A 15081-nucleotide genomic window follows, 5' to 3' on the forward strand; every position below is an offset into this window, starting at 1 on the left:
TTATGAAAATTTAAATCTTAACTAATACGTAATAAAAAGATATTTTCAAATATATAAATCCACAATTTTTTTTTTTCTCACTTCTGAAAAATACGATCAATATGAATATTTTGATCATTAAAATAGAAATTTGTCATTATATTCAGTTAAATATGTTCAATTAATTTTTGATTTATGCAATAAAATCCAAAATGAAAATAAATTTTTAAAAAAATCGAAAGTCTGTGTAAAAGTTCTTGCACAGTTAAAAAGTTCATATGAAAAAAAAAGGAAAAAAGTTTATGGATCTTCCCATGGTTTCATTAAGCCTGTTGATGTGGATGTGACAGTTGGTCCTTCTCCTATACCGATCTTGTGAACATCATATCTATCGTTGGGTCTAATTTTTGTCACTGTGTATGGACCGAAAAATTTTGGTCGAAGTTTCAAACCTGTTCCGAATTGGGTTCGTTTGATGGCAACTCTGTCGTGGAGCTTATACTTCGTTGCTGTCTTTCGTCTAGTATTATAATTGTGCTTGGTTTTTTCTTGCATCTCAAGTATATTGCTTTTTGCTTCTTTTCGCATTTGTTGTTGATTTTCAAGTAAAATATGTATGTGCTCTTCTTCGAGAATTTTCTTGATGTGCAGGTCTTCTTTATTTCTCATCTTAACTCCTGTTAAGAGCTCGAAGGGTGTAAACTTTGTTGTTGAAGAAACAGTGCTGTTGATTACACGTTGGACTGCTGGTACATGCTTGAACCATTTGCTGGGGTTGTCAAGGGATAACTTGGTGATGACTGAGATTATCGTAGCATGAAATTTTTCCACCTGTCCATTCCCACGAGGTTGACCTGTGGTGATTGTGATATGATCAATTTGTTCGTCTTCACAGTACTTTTTGAATTCTATTGAGGTGAATGCGGATCCTTTATCTGATATGATTCTTCTTGGATTTCCAAAAGTAATTTGTTGCAGTTGTAGTTTTTCCAAGGCATCTTTAGCTGATGTTGACTTGACTGGATAAATCCATAAGAATTTGGTGAAAGCATCAACGACGGTGTAAATGTATTTATAATTCTTATGTGTACTGGGTAAGGGACCAAGAAAATCTATGTGGTATATATCAAGAGGAATGTCTCCTTTTGGGATGGGATGTAAGAAACCTTCTTGTTTTCCTACTTTACGTGATGAGAGTATACATGGAATGCAATTGGAAATTACGTTTTCAACAGTCTTTCGCATGTTTGGAAAATAGAATTGTTGTTTTAGCAAATTTTCCGTTTTATTTATGCCAAAATGTCCTTTAGAATGTTCAAGTTGTACAATTTGTTTTTGCATGTCAAGTGGAACAACCAAAAGTTCTTGATCATTGACTATTTTGTAAAGCACATTGTTTTTTAATGTATAATCAGGTGCTGAAGAATTATTAATTAGTTGCTTTATACTTGCTGTAAACTCATCATTGATTTGTGCTTCTCTGATTTTCTGTGTTGTTTCGTTGTATTGTATTACCATAACTGGATAGCGGCTAAGAGCATCTACATGTTGCATTCGTTTACCTGGCCGATGAAGTATTTCGTAATCAAAATCTTCTAAGAAGAGTGCCCATCGTGCTATTTTGGGTGGTAGATCTTTTTTTGTCATTGTCTTTTGAAACGCCTGGCAATCTGTATATATTTGGAATTTTGTGCCTATTAGATAGTGTCTAAATTTTTTTAATGCTGTAACTATCGCTAAAACTTCTAATTCGTAGCTGGAATATTTCTCTTCTTGGGGAGAAGTTTTACGACTCATGTATTGTATGGGATGGAAATTGTTATCAGAGTCCTTTTGAAGGAGTATAGCACCAAATCCTTTAGCACTGGCATCACAGTGGAGTTGTAATGGAGCACCTTGCTGATAAAGATGTAAAACAGGTTCAGATGATAAAATTTGTTTCAGAGAAATGAAAGCTTGTTTCTGTGCAGGGCCAAAAATAAATTTGACTTTGTCTCGTAAAAGGTCGCTTAAAGGTCTTGCAATTAGTGCATAGTCTTTGATAAATTTTCTAAAGTATCCGGTTAGTCCTAAAAATGATTGAACATGTTGAGTTGTTTTGGGTTCTGGAAAGTTCATAACGGCGGTTGTCTTAGTTGCTGAAGGGCGAATGGTGTTTTGCTCAATAATATGTCCAAGAAAGGTTATCCTACGCTGTAGAAAATTGCACTTTTTGAAATTAAATTCTACACCATAACTAGAAGCTACTTCAAATACTTTTTTGAGTTTTACAATTCCTTCACTCTTATTTTTAGAAGGCACTATGATATCGTCCATATAAATTATAACAGTACCATCATTTAAAAGATCTTTAAAAATAATTTGAATGTATTTTTGGAATACTGAGGGAGAGTTACACAAGCCAAAAGGAACTTTGTTAAATTCGTATTGTCCAGTTGGTGTTACGAAGCTGGTAAATTTGCGACTGTCAGGTTCAATTGAAACATGGAAATAACCGTTCCTAAGGTCAAGGTTGGAAAATAACACTCCTCCTTGAAGTCTATCGAAAATGTCATCAATGAGTGGTAATGGGAATCTCTGTTTAATTGTTTTGGAATTAAGAGCGCGATAATCTACGCATATTCTTGTTGACTGATCTTTTTTCTTAACAAGAACCAAAGGTGCGGCGTAATCGGACGAACTTTCAGAAATAATTCCATCGGTAAGCCATTGGTCAATTTGGTTTTCAACGATAATTTTTTCTGTTTGGCCTAGCCTTCTTGGTCGTAACGCGATAGGTTTATCGTCAGAAAGAATTATTTTCATTTGTAAGTTGGTATCTTTAATTTTGTTTGGCTTATAAGATTTAATAAGTTGTTCAATTTCAGTACGCGTATCGGATTCTAAATGAGATAAATCAACATCGGTGTAAACTATATTTATATTAGATAAACAATAGTCTGTATTTTCAATAAACGCATTTTTAATCTCTTTATTTTCCGGATTAGAAGAATTAAAATCGTTTGTTTCTGTTTCGGCTGACGAAAAAATATCAGTTTCGGTTTGTTTGTTTACATCGGAAAGAGCACGGTGAACATTGGATGTGACGCAGCGATCACGTGTTTCGGTAGTATCCGCTTTCCTATTAGATGCAGACGTCATTGAATGAAACTCATTTATTTGTTTTTCAAATAAATTTTGAGTAGAAGTACTTTTGCATTCGCATAACAAATTTTCGGTTTCAGTTTGAAAAGGGAGTGGTTCATTATTATTCTCTATCTCAAAGAAAGACTGACCTTCGTCTAACTGTCGCGACTGTAATGCACCCTTGTCGGATCTATTTTTAGAAACTGGGGGAGAAAAATTATCGTTTTCTGTATTGGAAATGAAAGAATTTTGATTTTCTTTTTTAGACATTGAGTTTAATTCGAAAGTATTTTGTTGATCGTTTTTAGGCAAAGGAAATTTAGTTTTAGAATAAGGAGAAATCATGTTTTCTTTTGAAATTCGATCATATTCTTTTTTAGCTTCATTTAAATCATCCAAAATATTTGGGGGAATTATTAAATCACAATAAAGATTTTTACAAACAGCTGCCGTTACTGTTATGGGATTTTCACGAAAGCTTGGAAGCGCTAATTTTATTTTTGAAAGTTCAGCTTGTACTTCATTTCCGAAAGCACAAGTTAATTGAACAGTTCCGACACTTTTAGTTTTGGAGGTAATTAAGTGTTCTCGTACGCAAATAATATTGGCACCGGAATCAACTAACGATTGAACAACAAGTTTATCATTAACGAAAATTTTTTCATATTGTAATTCATGCTTAGACTCATTAAATATTTTAGCTTCGACTTTGCAAACAGGGTCTCGATTTGAGTTAAATCTACGATTTGATGTAGTTTCGTTTCTGTGAAAGCTTTCGCGCGGATTATTTCGTGATGGGTTTTCTGTAGAATTCCTCTCATATGAATTACGATTAGAGCTTTGAAATGAGTTATTTTTTTGCTTGTACTCGAACGGTTGTTGACGGTAGTGTTTTATTTCAGCAAAAGATTTCCGTTTCGAAACAAAGTATACATCGCATTCTTTCGCTAGTTCAGTTGGTTTAAACCAAGTTTCGTTTTGGCGTATCGCAATATGTTGTTGCGTTTCACGATCGAGGGTAGAAAACAATTTATCGGCTATCATTAATTCGCACAAGCTTTTATAATCATTAACGTTACGAAGGTTACAATAGTATTCAAAAGAGCTTGTCAATCTTGACGAAAATTGTACGTGTGATTCATTAGGTAATCGTTGAGCTCTTCGGAAATTAATTAAGCATTCCTGGGGTGTTGGCTGAAATTCTCGTAATATAATATTTTTAACTTTTTCGTAATCTTGGAGTTCGTTTTCCGAAATGTAAAGTAAAATACTATTCGCTTTTTCACCGAGAATATTTATTAATATTTCTGATTTGAATTCTGGCGGAACATTTTTGGTGGTAAACGCGCGTTCTAAAGAATGAAAGAATAAGTTAAAATTTTCGGGTTTAGTAGGAATCGGCATACTAAGTGTTTTAACTGATTTAATTAGACTTTCTAGATCTGAAGATGATGTTGTAATTATCGCGTTTGTGTTTTCGGAATTATTTTGATTTGAGCCGGAGTTAATTGATGCTAATTCGATTTCTTTTTCGATTTGGGCTAACTTGATTTTTTCTTTTTCGCATTGTTCTGCTTCTTTTCTTTCTTCGACGATTAAATAAATCATGTCTTTAACAAATTCTGGTTCATTTTTGAACGTATCAGTTTTTTCTATAAGTTCTTTTAAACAAATAATAGTAGCATTTTCTGGAATATCTATTCCTAATTCCTTGACGGTATTAACTAAATCTTCTTTTTTAGTATTTCGATACATATTTGATAATAAAAAGGATTGATCCTACCTTGTTTGAAGATATCGGTGTTTGTTGATATAAGAATTCACAACTGTTTCACTACGATGCTACGACTTTTATCGTTGTTGACGTTGAATGCCGTGACTTATGTAGAAGAGAAGTATCGATTTCTTAATTCGTTGAATGTTGATGTAGAGATTCCTTAATTGTGGACGGGAAATTGGTCACACAGGTGGTTGAATTGGCTTTGTTGTAGAACGTAGTTGTGGAAGATATTTCTTTAGACACTTAGGCGGGGAAATTGGCCTCTTGAGTTGTTGATTTTTCGCTGTAGAAGATATTTAGATCTGGAAATATATCAAAGGCGGTGGAATTGGCCTTTTGAAGTTGGACATTTGTCAGGCAATGGTTCGTTGTTTTCAAAGCGGGAAATTGGCTTTTCAGTGTAGGCGGGAGAATTGGCCTTTTGTAGTTGAATATTTTTCAGCAATAGTCCGATGTTTTCAAAGCAGGAAATTGGCTTTTCAGTATAGGCGGGAGAATTGGCCTTTTGTAGTTGAATATTTTTCAGCAATAGTTCGTTGTTTTCAAAGCGGGAAATTGGCTTTTCAGTTCAGGCGGGAAAATTGGCCTTTTGTAGTTGAATATTTTTCAGCGATAGTTCGTTGTTTTCAAAGCGGGAAATTGGCTTTTCAGTTCAGGCGGGAAAATTGGCCTGCGTAGATAAAATTGTTCGAAGATATTTTGAATTATGCGGCGGGGTTATTGGCCGACTTATGAAGTAGAGTTATTGCGCCATTTTGTTTGGGCGGCTATCGCTTTCAAATTTAAGCATCAGGTTCCGATGACCGGGTAGAGCCCCCATGTTACGGACGGGGAGTGTCGATGAAGCTTCAAAGCAGTCTAGGGTTGCATTTTAAAGCTTTTATTATGACAAAAAACACTTAAATGGCAGTACAAAATAATTAGAGCTGGAACATCTTAATGAGCTCGCTCCCCGTAGCCGTTCAGTGAGAGAATGTAAGGGAGTCTGCTTACTTACAGGTGGCGCTAGGGTGGCGATGCAACATTTATATGTAGTAGTTTGGAAAATAAGCGGTGCGTTGATAAGTGTGGAAATGAATAACAAATAATACATAAAAACACTAACTTAGCTACCACTAGAATAAAATTTTACGAAAAGCGTGGAAAGTTGACAGCCCTGAAACTTGTTTTGTAATCAAGAAATAGAAGTTTGTTAAAAAACATTAAGTAGGAGCAAACATTTATTACTATATCTCGGGTGGCTACAATTGCAAAAAGGGTTGACTAATGATAATTAAAATTTTATTATATGAAATTAAAATGTGCACCCTTTTATAGCAAAATTGTATCCGTTTAGAATATGAACACTATGAAATGTAAGTCATAGTGGTAGATACGATTGAATAATTAAACAGAAAATAATTAATAAAAATGAACTGAGTTCTACTACTTTTTATATAAATAGTCTCTGATTTTATTTATTGCGGGCAAACATTATGAAAGAGAATAATTTTCGAGTGATATAGTACAATTATAGGGAAAGAGTGGTAAGGCATTTGTACTTAGGAAAATTTTATAGTGCTTCAAAGAATAGTCCTAGTATTTAGATTTTATTAGGCACCTGGGCCGCGAAGCGACCCATATCCCATTCAAATACCTCTATACTTGATGATCAATATACATAAGCATATATTTTATTATTATATAGTGGTAAACTCGAAAACTATAAAGAAGCAATGAATGAGTTACTTGTCTTTTACTTTTTATAAAAATTCATGGGACCCGTTTACCCTTATAGGGTAAATTTGAATAAAAATACAATGTCCCTCTGTTTCAGAATAATACTAAGTAAAAAAATCTAGTGTTAATATTTTAATGCTGATTTTCATATTAATTATTTGTAACAATAAAATTTAGTTGCGTAAATTTAATCACATTAGAGAAAAATACGTTTTTATTACTATTTATTAATAACTTTCTTCTCAATAGTTATTAAGTGCTCTTTTATTTATTATAAAGAATTTCAATTTACTTGATATGGAAGGTTTCAACATCAATTCTCTTGTTAGAAAAGAATCTATTGTTTCATTGAAAAATTACTTGTCTAGTTGTGACAATAGGTTTGTATCGATCCAATTCGTTAAAAAGGCCAGCCACCAATGGGAATTGTTTTGTTAGTGTCTAAAAGAATTGGGGATTATAATGTTTAAGGTGATAAATGCCACTCTGATTTTACATGGCCAGCCCGTCTAGCCATGCAGTAAATAACTACAAACTAAATTTGCAAATATTAGACAGAATTTGCTAGTTTTTTAAACGCATGACATTTATGAAGAAAGTGGTGAATTATATAAACTTACGAATTGTTTAGAAATAGTGGTGGAAAAAATCTATTAAATGAAATTTATTAAAACAGGAATCACAATTAACCCTTTCGCGCCGACTGTCACAAATACGTGACAGCATAAAACCGTATCAATCAGGGAAAAAAGATAAAACTGGTAATCAAAATATTTCTTTGGCAGTTTATTTGTGGGCGGAGTTATAATTGTTTGATTTATTTAATTCACCATTACTTTGTTCAAAATAAAACTATTTAGTTATACTTTGAATTAACATTGATTATATATATGATTAAAGTAACAATGATTAAAGTAAAAGCAAAGTAAGTCTGTCAAATTAGCAACGACTACATTTAAGTTACCGTTTTTTATTTAATTACAACTTGATTCTGATTTTGTACGAATGCTTTTCTGAACCACCCGTCCCCAAGGGGTTAATAAACTAACACTTGAAAATATTTACTCGCTGTCCGGAGCAAGTTGGCATCTCTGTGTATATAAATAAAACTAGTTTTGTGTGCTCTATATTGCATCAATTTCTTCAAACCATTTCAGTAACAATAATAATATAAAAATATTAAAAATTCACTCGAATTATGTGTTTCTAATAATCTTGACTTCACCGGTCACCGGTGACATGACCCACGTGGCGCTACGAACAAACTCAGTGGCGGTCACCGGTGACCCCCATGGCATTCAACGTGTTAAAAGTAATAAATTATTATAACTAACACATCGCATGCAGGCAACGTATGCAATATATTCCAAAGAAATATACATAATTTGGTCGCTATAGATTATATAGCATATGTCATCTATAGCTATTATAGAGAATTTAATCTAAGCGTGTGGTTATAATTTAAAATATTTTTTCAGCAGCACAGTTTACTTAATTTAAAATTAAGTAAACTGTGCTGCTGAATAAATATTTTTTGAATCATTTATATTTGCTATAATAATGAATGAGTAACCTCTTTTAAAATCAGATCGAAAAAGAATTAATCTTGCTCCCACTTTTGAAACTTAGAATTGATCACACAGAAATTACGTGTAAACATTTTTTGTTACGTGACCCGCATACAATTTGTCAACTATAAAATTTTATACACTTTATAAATTGTTTGTATTAGATTATAATCTCTTAAAGTATCACCAATTGCATATTAAAATAGACGCACTCGCAATATAAATTTTTTAAATAAAATGAAATAAATAAAAGTTTCTCATTTTATTTAGAAATTTTATATTTTTAAAGTCCTATTACTCTATACACCTTAGAATAAATTTTATACTGGTTCCAATGAAATAACTTTATAAATGGACACATTTTTGGAGCAGGATTGTTTCAGAATTTTAGGTAAATTTGAAACTGAGATGATCAGCGTCCAGGGAAAATAAAAAAAAAAGATAAATAAAAGATGAAAAGGTAAAATTTAAAAAAAAAAAAAAGATAAAAAGTAAATTTTTTAAAGAAACATTCGAAAATTCACTTCACCTTTCCAAGTATTTAAATAAAAATGTTAGATAATCTTTGTCAGTGATTTTTATTCTCAAAATAATAAATTGACAAAGTAAAACTGTATTCAAATGCAGAAACTTTACTACCGTTTTCTTAGTTTTCCCGGGATATTGGCCAGTGTTTTTAAACTTAACTGGTCAATTTTTTTTTAAATAACTTCTAATGGGAAGGAAAAGTTGGATTGCATTGTGCAAGGACTAATAAAGTTTACTTGATGTAAATTTGAATATAAATATTTATTTCATAAAAAACTTTCCCTCTTTTTTCACATGCGCTTCAAATGAATAAAAACATGCTCCCATGTTAGAGACCACATATATACTTATCAAAATATGGAACAATATATCCTATGCTAAAATTAACTTTAAATAGTAAAGGGTTTCATCTCCAGATCGCTTCACTTCCTCACAAGCCCCCACGATCATTTTTTTTTTGTTTCTTACTAATAAACAGATCATTACATCAAAATTTAAAATGAAAATTCATATAAAAACCCAAAAATCTTTTAATGTATTCATACCTGCCAACTCTTCCGGATTTTCCGGCAGATTTTATTTTCATATTTAAAGTGGTAGCAATACTCAGTTTATTCCAATTAACTTTTTGAATTATAATGATAATTATAAATGAGTTTGACCACCACTACGTATAAATAATTACAATAAATATATAAAAGCAGAATAATCCTTGCCCAAGCGATTTTCAACGGGATCAAAATATAAATATATTTTTGAGTCAGATTGTTTTATGTTTATTGTTTTACAATCACTCTGAAAATCCATTCTCGGAAAGAGTGAAGTTGGCAGATATGTGTATTTACACAGATTTGATTCTGCGGATACTGATTCTATAGAATAGTTTCCGATTCTATTGGGATAAAATTTAAACTTCTATCTTTATGAAAATGGAAAAATAGTGACTTCATCCACAAGCTTGTTTTTTTTAACTGATATTTAATTTTTCATTTTTGCTTTCTATGAAAAAGTTTTTAAATATTTTCTGCTAAACATTTTATTTAGAAATCGTACGCGAATAGTTATTTCTTACTATTGCTTTGCAATCTGAAATAGTTACGACATTTTCCCAAGAATGATTAACCTAAGTAGTAATGTTGTTATTGTTGACGTATGCCTGTTTAGGCAGAGGGGTGCGATTGCTCTTGCTTTTCCAGTGGCGCCATCTATGGCCAAGAATTCGATTTCTGCCACACCAATACGCCACACCCGTTTATAGGTCGGATCCATTCCTTCATCCATAGATCGCAGTTTTGACCTGAATAAGAGAAATCCAATCCAGTACCTCTAGAGATTTGTTATGGGAACATGGATGACTTTGCGACTCGACAGATTTAACGTGCATCAGTCACCATTTTACTACATTTTATTAGAGTCTTCGGCCGGCTTGGTTCGAACCCACGAACTCTCGGACATGTGCCCAGCACCCTACGGACCAGGCCATCCTGGCCCAAGTAGTAATGTAAGAACAATTTGCTACTATTTTCTATCGGATATTTTCGTTTCAAGTTAAATTTTTATTAAAAATTAATATGAAACGTTAATTTTTGGTTTCTGTGAAAATTCGTTAAATGTTATTTGCTGATTTTATTTAGCAATCGTTCGAAAAGTTATTTCTTGCTGTTGTCGTATCCAAAAGTTATTTCTTAATATTCCCTTGCAATCTTAAATAGATACGAGCTTTACCCAATAATAATTGACCTAATTGGTAATGTATTGACAATTTATTACTATATTCTATCGGAAACTTTCGTTTCAAGTTTGAATATATATGCACAGAGTAAAAATAAGTCACCCTATGAAAGATGGATATGTGTATTCTGTAAAATTATGAATGAAGGATGAGTCTATAAACGGCTTTCTATCCTGACAGACTGACTTTTAAATTAATTTCCCTATTAATGATTTTTTTTTTTTTTTTTTTTTTTTTTTAATTATTATTATTTTTTTATTTATTTATTTATTATTATTTTTTTTTTTATTTTTTATTTTTTTAAGACTGCTAATTTATTCAATCCGTTAAACATTTTTATTATTATTTCAATTTTATTACCTTTTTACTAATTGTTTCTCATAGATGGCAGCACTAATATTTTACCTAAACATTTTTTTCTTCTTCTTCGATCAAATGTTTTTTTTAATTTTATTATATTCGATTCAAGCTATAAGCAATATTTTACATCTTCGCGATATTTGTTAACTGTTTTATTATAGTACTTTTAAACCTAAACCGCGTTTTAATTCACGCCGGTAAGTTTGATTTCCTTTTACATTTTTCTTTTATTTCATGATTTTTTTCAAAATAAGGTTTTTTGCGATATCGACACATATAAAGAATAATTTTTATCTTAGGATAATTATTCTTTATTCAGAAATATCGCATTATTTATGGCAATTAGATGTGTCTTGACAACGACTATTTGCTTATACCATTCTTGTTTCTCTACCATTTAGTTTTTTATTTTTATTTTATTCATGTTTTTCATGTTAATTTGTGTATATATATATATATATATATATATATATATATATATATATATATATATATATATATATATATATATAACTATATATATATATATAACTATATATATATATATATATATATATATATATATATATATATATATATATATATATATATATGTATATATATCAATCAAGCCCTTTGCATTAGTGTAAAAGAAGGCGTACACTTACGGGAACAGAACTTTCCGATAGACCTACCTAATATATGCTAAATATGACTATTTACGTTCAACAAAAGAGCTGTTGAACCCTTTCTTCTTTTTTAAAAAAAAAAAGAACATTGAACATAAATTAATTCATAGGATTTTAATTTAGAATTTTTCAGAATCGATTCAAAGAATTAATATTACATGAATCAGTGTTGTTATCTTATATATATATATATCCAGACGGAAAAGAGCAAAAATTTGTACGGAAGACAATTCATTATTCTAGCATTTTTTTTCGAGAAAAATAAAATTTCTGTAACTACCAAGAATTTTTTCAATGATAGCCTATTTATAAAAGTGTTTTTCTCTTTTGTAAAACCAAAAAGTCAATCTAGTAAAATCATTTTAAATAAAGCCAGATATGATTGAATTGTAAACCTATCACCTTGTGCGGTCTAAGAAAAGATTTTACATAGTGGTAGTAAAACAATTAAGTTAGGAAGGATTACCTAGAAACAAAACTATACGAAAGTCTATAAAAATGCTGTGAAGCTGTAGCATGTTTTGAAAATAATTTAAGAATGCTGAGAATCCATTACACATTTTGTAAACCATTAAAGAATACTGCGAAGCCATAACATATTATGTAAATAATTAAAGATTACAGTAAAGCATGGCTTCACAGTATTCTTAATCATTATTTAAAGGATTTTTTTAAATACCTTCCAATAAAATTTAATATCGTAGTGAGATATTATAAAAATAATAACTAAATTTTTCAGGTTTATTATTATGAAAAATTCCGAATTAATTAAACATAACGTTAAGGGAAATTTTTTAAAAAAAGGAGTAATTATGTAAAAATATTTTGTGATTATTCCTATTACTTAAAAGCATTCATAATAAATTAAACATCTTTTGATCTCAAGTCATCCGAATAAATCAAGTTTAATGAGTTTCAAAGTCATTAAAAGCTTTTCTATATACTTAGAAAAAAAGCTAAATATGATAAATTATTTCATAATTTGTCTAAATCTTTATCTTTCATTTCCTTTGTTTGAAACGAAACAAATAGGGTAATTCAAAGAGGGTTATTATTACTAAGGATATCAAAGTAAAATGATTTGAATGATAAGAATATGAATATTTTTTAAAGATTAGAATGAGAAATTTCCAGAATTTAACGAAACATTAAAGACATTATCTTATGTTCTCAAATTATTACAGTGAAGTCCTTAGATATTTTTGATAAAAAGTAAAATTATATAATTTTTAAAAATAAGTTTGCGTTTTTCTCGGTATTATTATAAAAAAAAAATTTAAGGACCATGAAGGCATGGCACAAGTTAATACTTATACTTATACCTGCTAACTTTTAATCTTTCCGAGGATTAGTCCAAATTTTAATCTTTCCAAGTGATCGTAAAATTTAAAGTCATATGTATTAGTTTGTAAGAGTTTAAATGTATCTTCGTAAGATTATATATATATATATATATATATATATATATATATATATATATATATATATATATATATATATATATATATATATATATATATATATATATATATATATATATATATATATATATATATATATAAAGAGAGAGAGATCGTTATAGGGACAAAAAGGAAAGAAAGAGAAAATAATGAAGAATATTAAGAAAATTAAAAAAATAATAAGTTTTATTTTCTTATTTGCTGCGCATAAGCTGCAAGTATATACTAGAACTCATAAAATAAGTTAAAAATATAGAGAAAACATGAAAAATTATTGCTATGAAAAGAGAAGCAGAGACATTATAAAAATAAAATCTTTAAAAAAAATGTTTACGAATTTTATTTAAAAGAATAAAAATTAAAAAGACGGAAAACAAAATAATGAAAAGATATAATCTCGTCATCAACTCACACGATTATATTCGCAAAAAAAGAGTGCTTTCTAATATTGCATTACTATAGTCAAAACAAAATACATCAATACAATAGAGTGAGGAGCACCCAAAAACTTTGAAACGTAAATAGAACATATTAAGTAAAAAATACGAAATAAAACATATCAAGCAAAAATTATAAAAGAAAAAGAAAGAAAAAAGAATAAAATACACAGATGTAATATATAAAACGAGTAGTGTATTCAAATGAACTTACACGTATCTTTATTTTTCGAAAATGATTTAAAATATTTTCGTAACAAGTTTGTCAGATTACAAAATATGAGAATAGAAGCGTAAATAGAGGATAGAGGAAACTATTCATGGCGCGTTCTTACTGAAGTACTGAAGCACGTTTGATTTGCTAGTTATCTTGGATTGGTCCAAACAGGATGTGAGCAAGGTAATAAGATTATATTGGATAATTCAAAGTTGAATAAGTTTTATTTTTAATTATAAAATTTAAGTGATTTTAGAGAAATTATTAATATTTATTTTTAAAAAAAATTCTTTATCAAATTTTTGAAGATTTTCAGCCATCGATTCGCACAAATCGGATTTGCACATGGTAAAAATATAAATTTAATAAAAAAGGAAATTTTTAATAAATTTAATAATAATACTAACATACAACTCAATGATTTTATACAGAACATAGTTACATTAGTTAGTTTATCTATTGTTTTTTTTTTTTTAAACAAATTTTGAAAGAGTTTGAAGATTTGTTGTTTGGATAAATAAACATCACAACATATTATTTAAATAATATTCATTTGATTAAAGTTGGTATTTAAATAAATGTTTTTTTTAAACATTAGAGTTCCAAGTAATTAGCTAATTTATATTAAAATTAAATCATTCTTTTATCGTATAAATCAACAATTTAGATATTTTCTTCTTTTTTAATATTTAAATTCAAAAATTGAAATTAACATTATCGTCATGATTATGAAGCGAGATTAATTCCTCGGAGTAAATATTATTTAACAAAATTGGATAATCTTGAAAACTAAAAATAATTAAATCATCAATAAATCTAAAAACAAATTTGATATTAAAGGTATAATTTTTTCATAACAGTGTAAAAATAAATAAACTTAAGTGATGAATAATTAGTTCCTTGTGGTATTGCATCAATTTGAACTAACATTTTTGTTGTTTAACTTCGATTACTAATTACTATTGTTTATTTTTATCCCATATAACTCTCTTACTTCATTTATCCTAGTTCGCTTGCCTTTTTCCTTGTGCATACTTCTTATAATTTATTAACTACCATCGGTATGTTTCTTTCGTCGCCTATGCTTAGATAAAGAGGCAGTCTGTATGTCTGTATGAAAATAGGCTAGTCTGTAATAGGCTAGTCTGTATGAAAATATGTCTCAGCAATTTTTTCTACTAAAAATCCGTTGCAATTTGAATATTTTATTTTATTTTCCTAAGCGATATAACCAAAGCATCGACGTCAATTTATACGAAGTATTTATACTAAGTGGTAATAAAATTATAATTAATGTAAAAATTAAAAAAAAAATCAAACTACTTCATAAACTTGTAAGAGTTTATCTGCCATATCATTGGATTTAATATACAATTATTTGAAAAAACGACTTTTTACGTCAGGTAAAGTAATTTTTGGAGAACTTTGATGATCAATATTTATATAGTAAAAGATAAATGTAGTTACCACTAAGAAAAAATTTCCATTAACGAACATTCAAGTTGGC

The 15081-nt window shown here is 29.4% G+C and overlaps 1 long non-coding RNA gene across 1 annotated transcript in view; it reads right to left on the reverse strand.

Moving 5' to 3' along the window:
* LOC147807766 (uncharacterized) overlaps positions 1–15081 on the reverse strand; it is a 92995-nt gene that overhangs the window by 76115 nt on the left and 1799 nt on the right. The gene's annotated exons all lie outside the window — the stretch shown is intronic.

The sequence above is a fragment of the Parasteatoda tepidariorum genome, chromosome 6, assembly GCF_982258835.1.
Source record: "Parasteatoda tepidariorum strain Cologne lab strain chromosome 6, Ptep-v5.0, whole genome shotgun sequence".
Classification (NCBI taxonomy): Eukaryota; Metazoa; Arthropoda; class Arachnida; order Araneae; family Theridiidae; genus Parasteatoda; species Parasteatoda tepidariorum.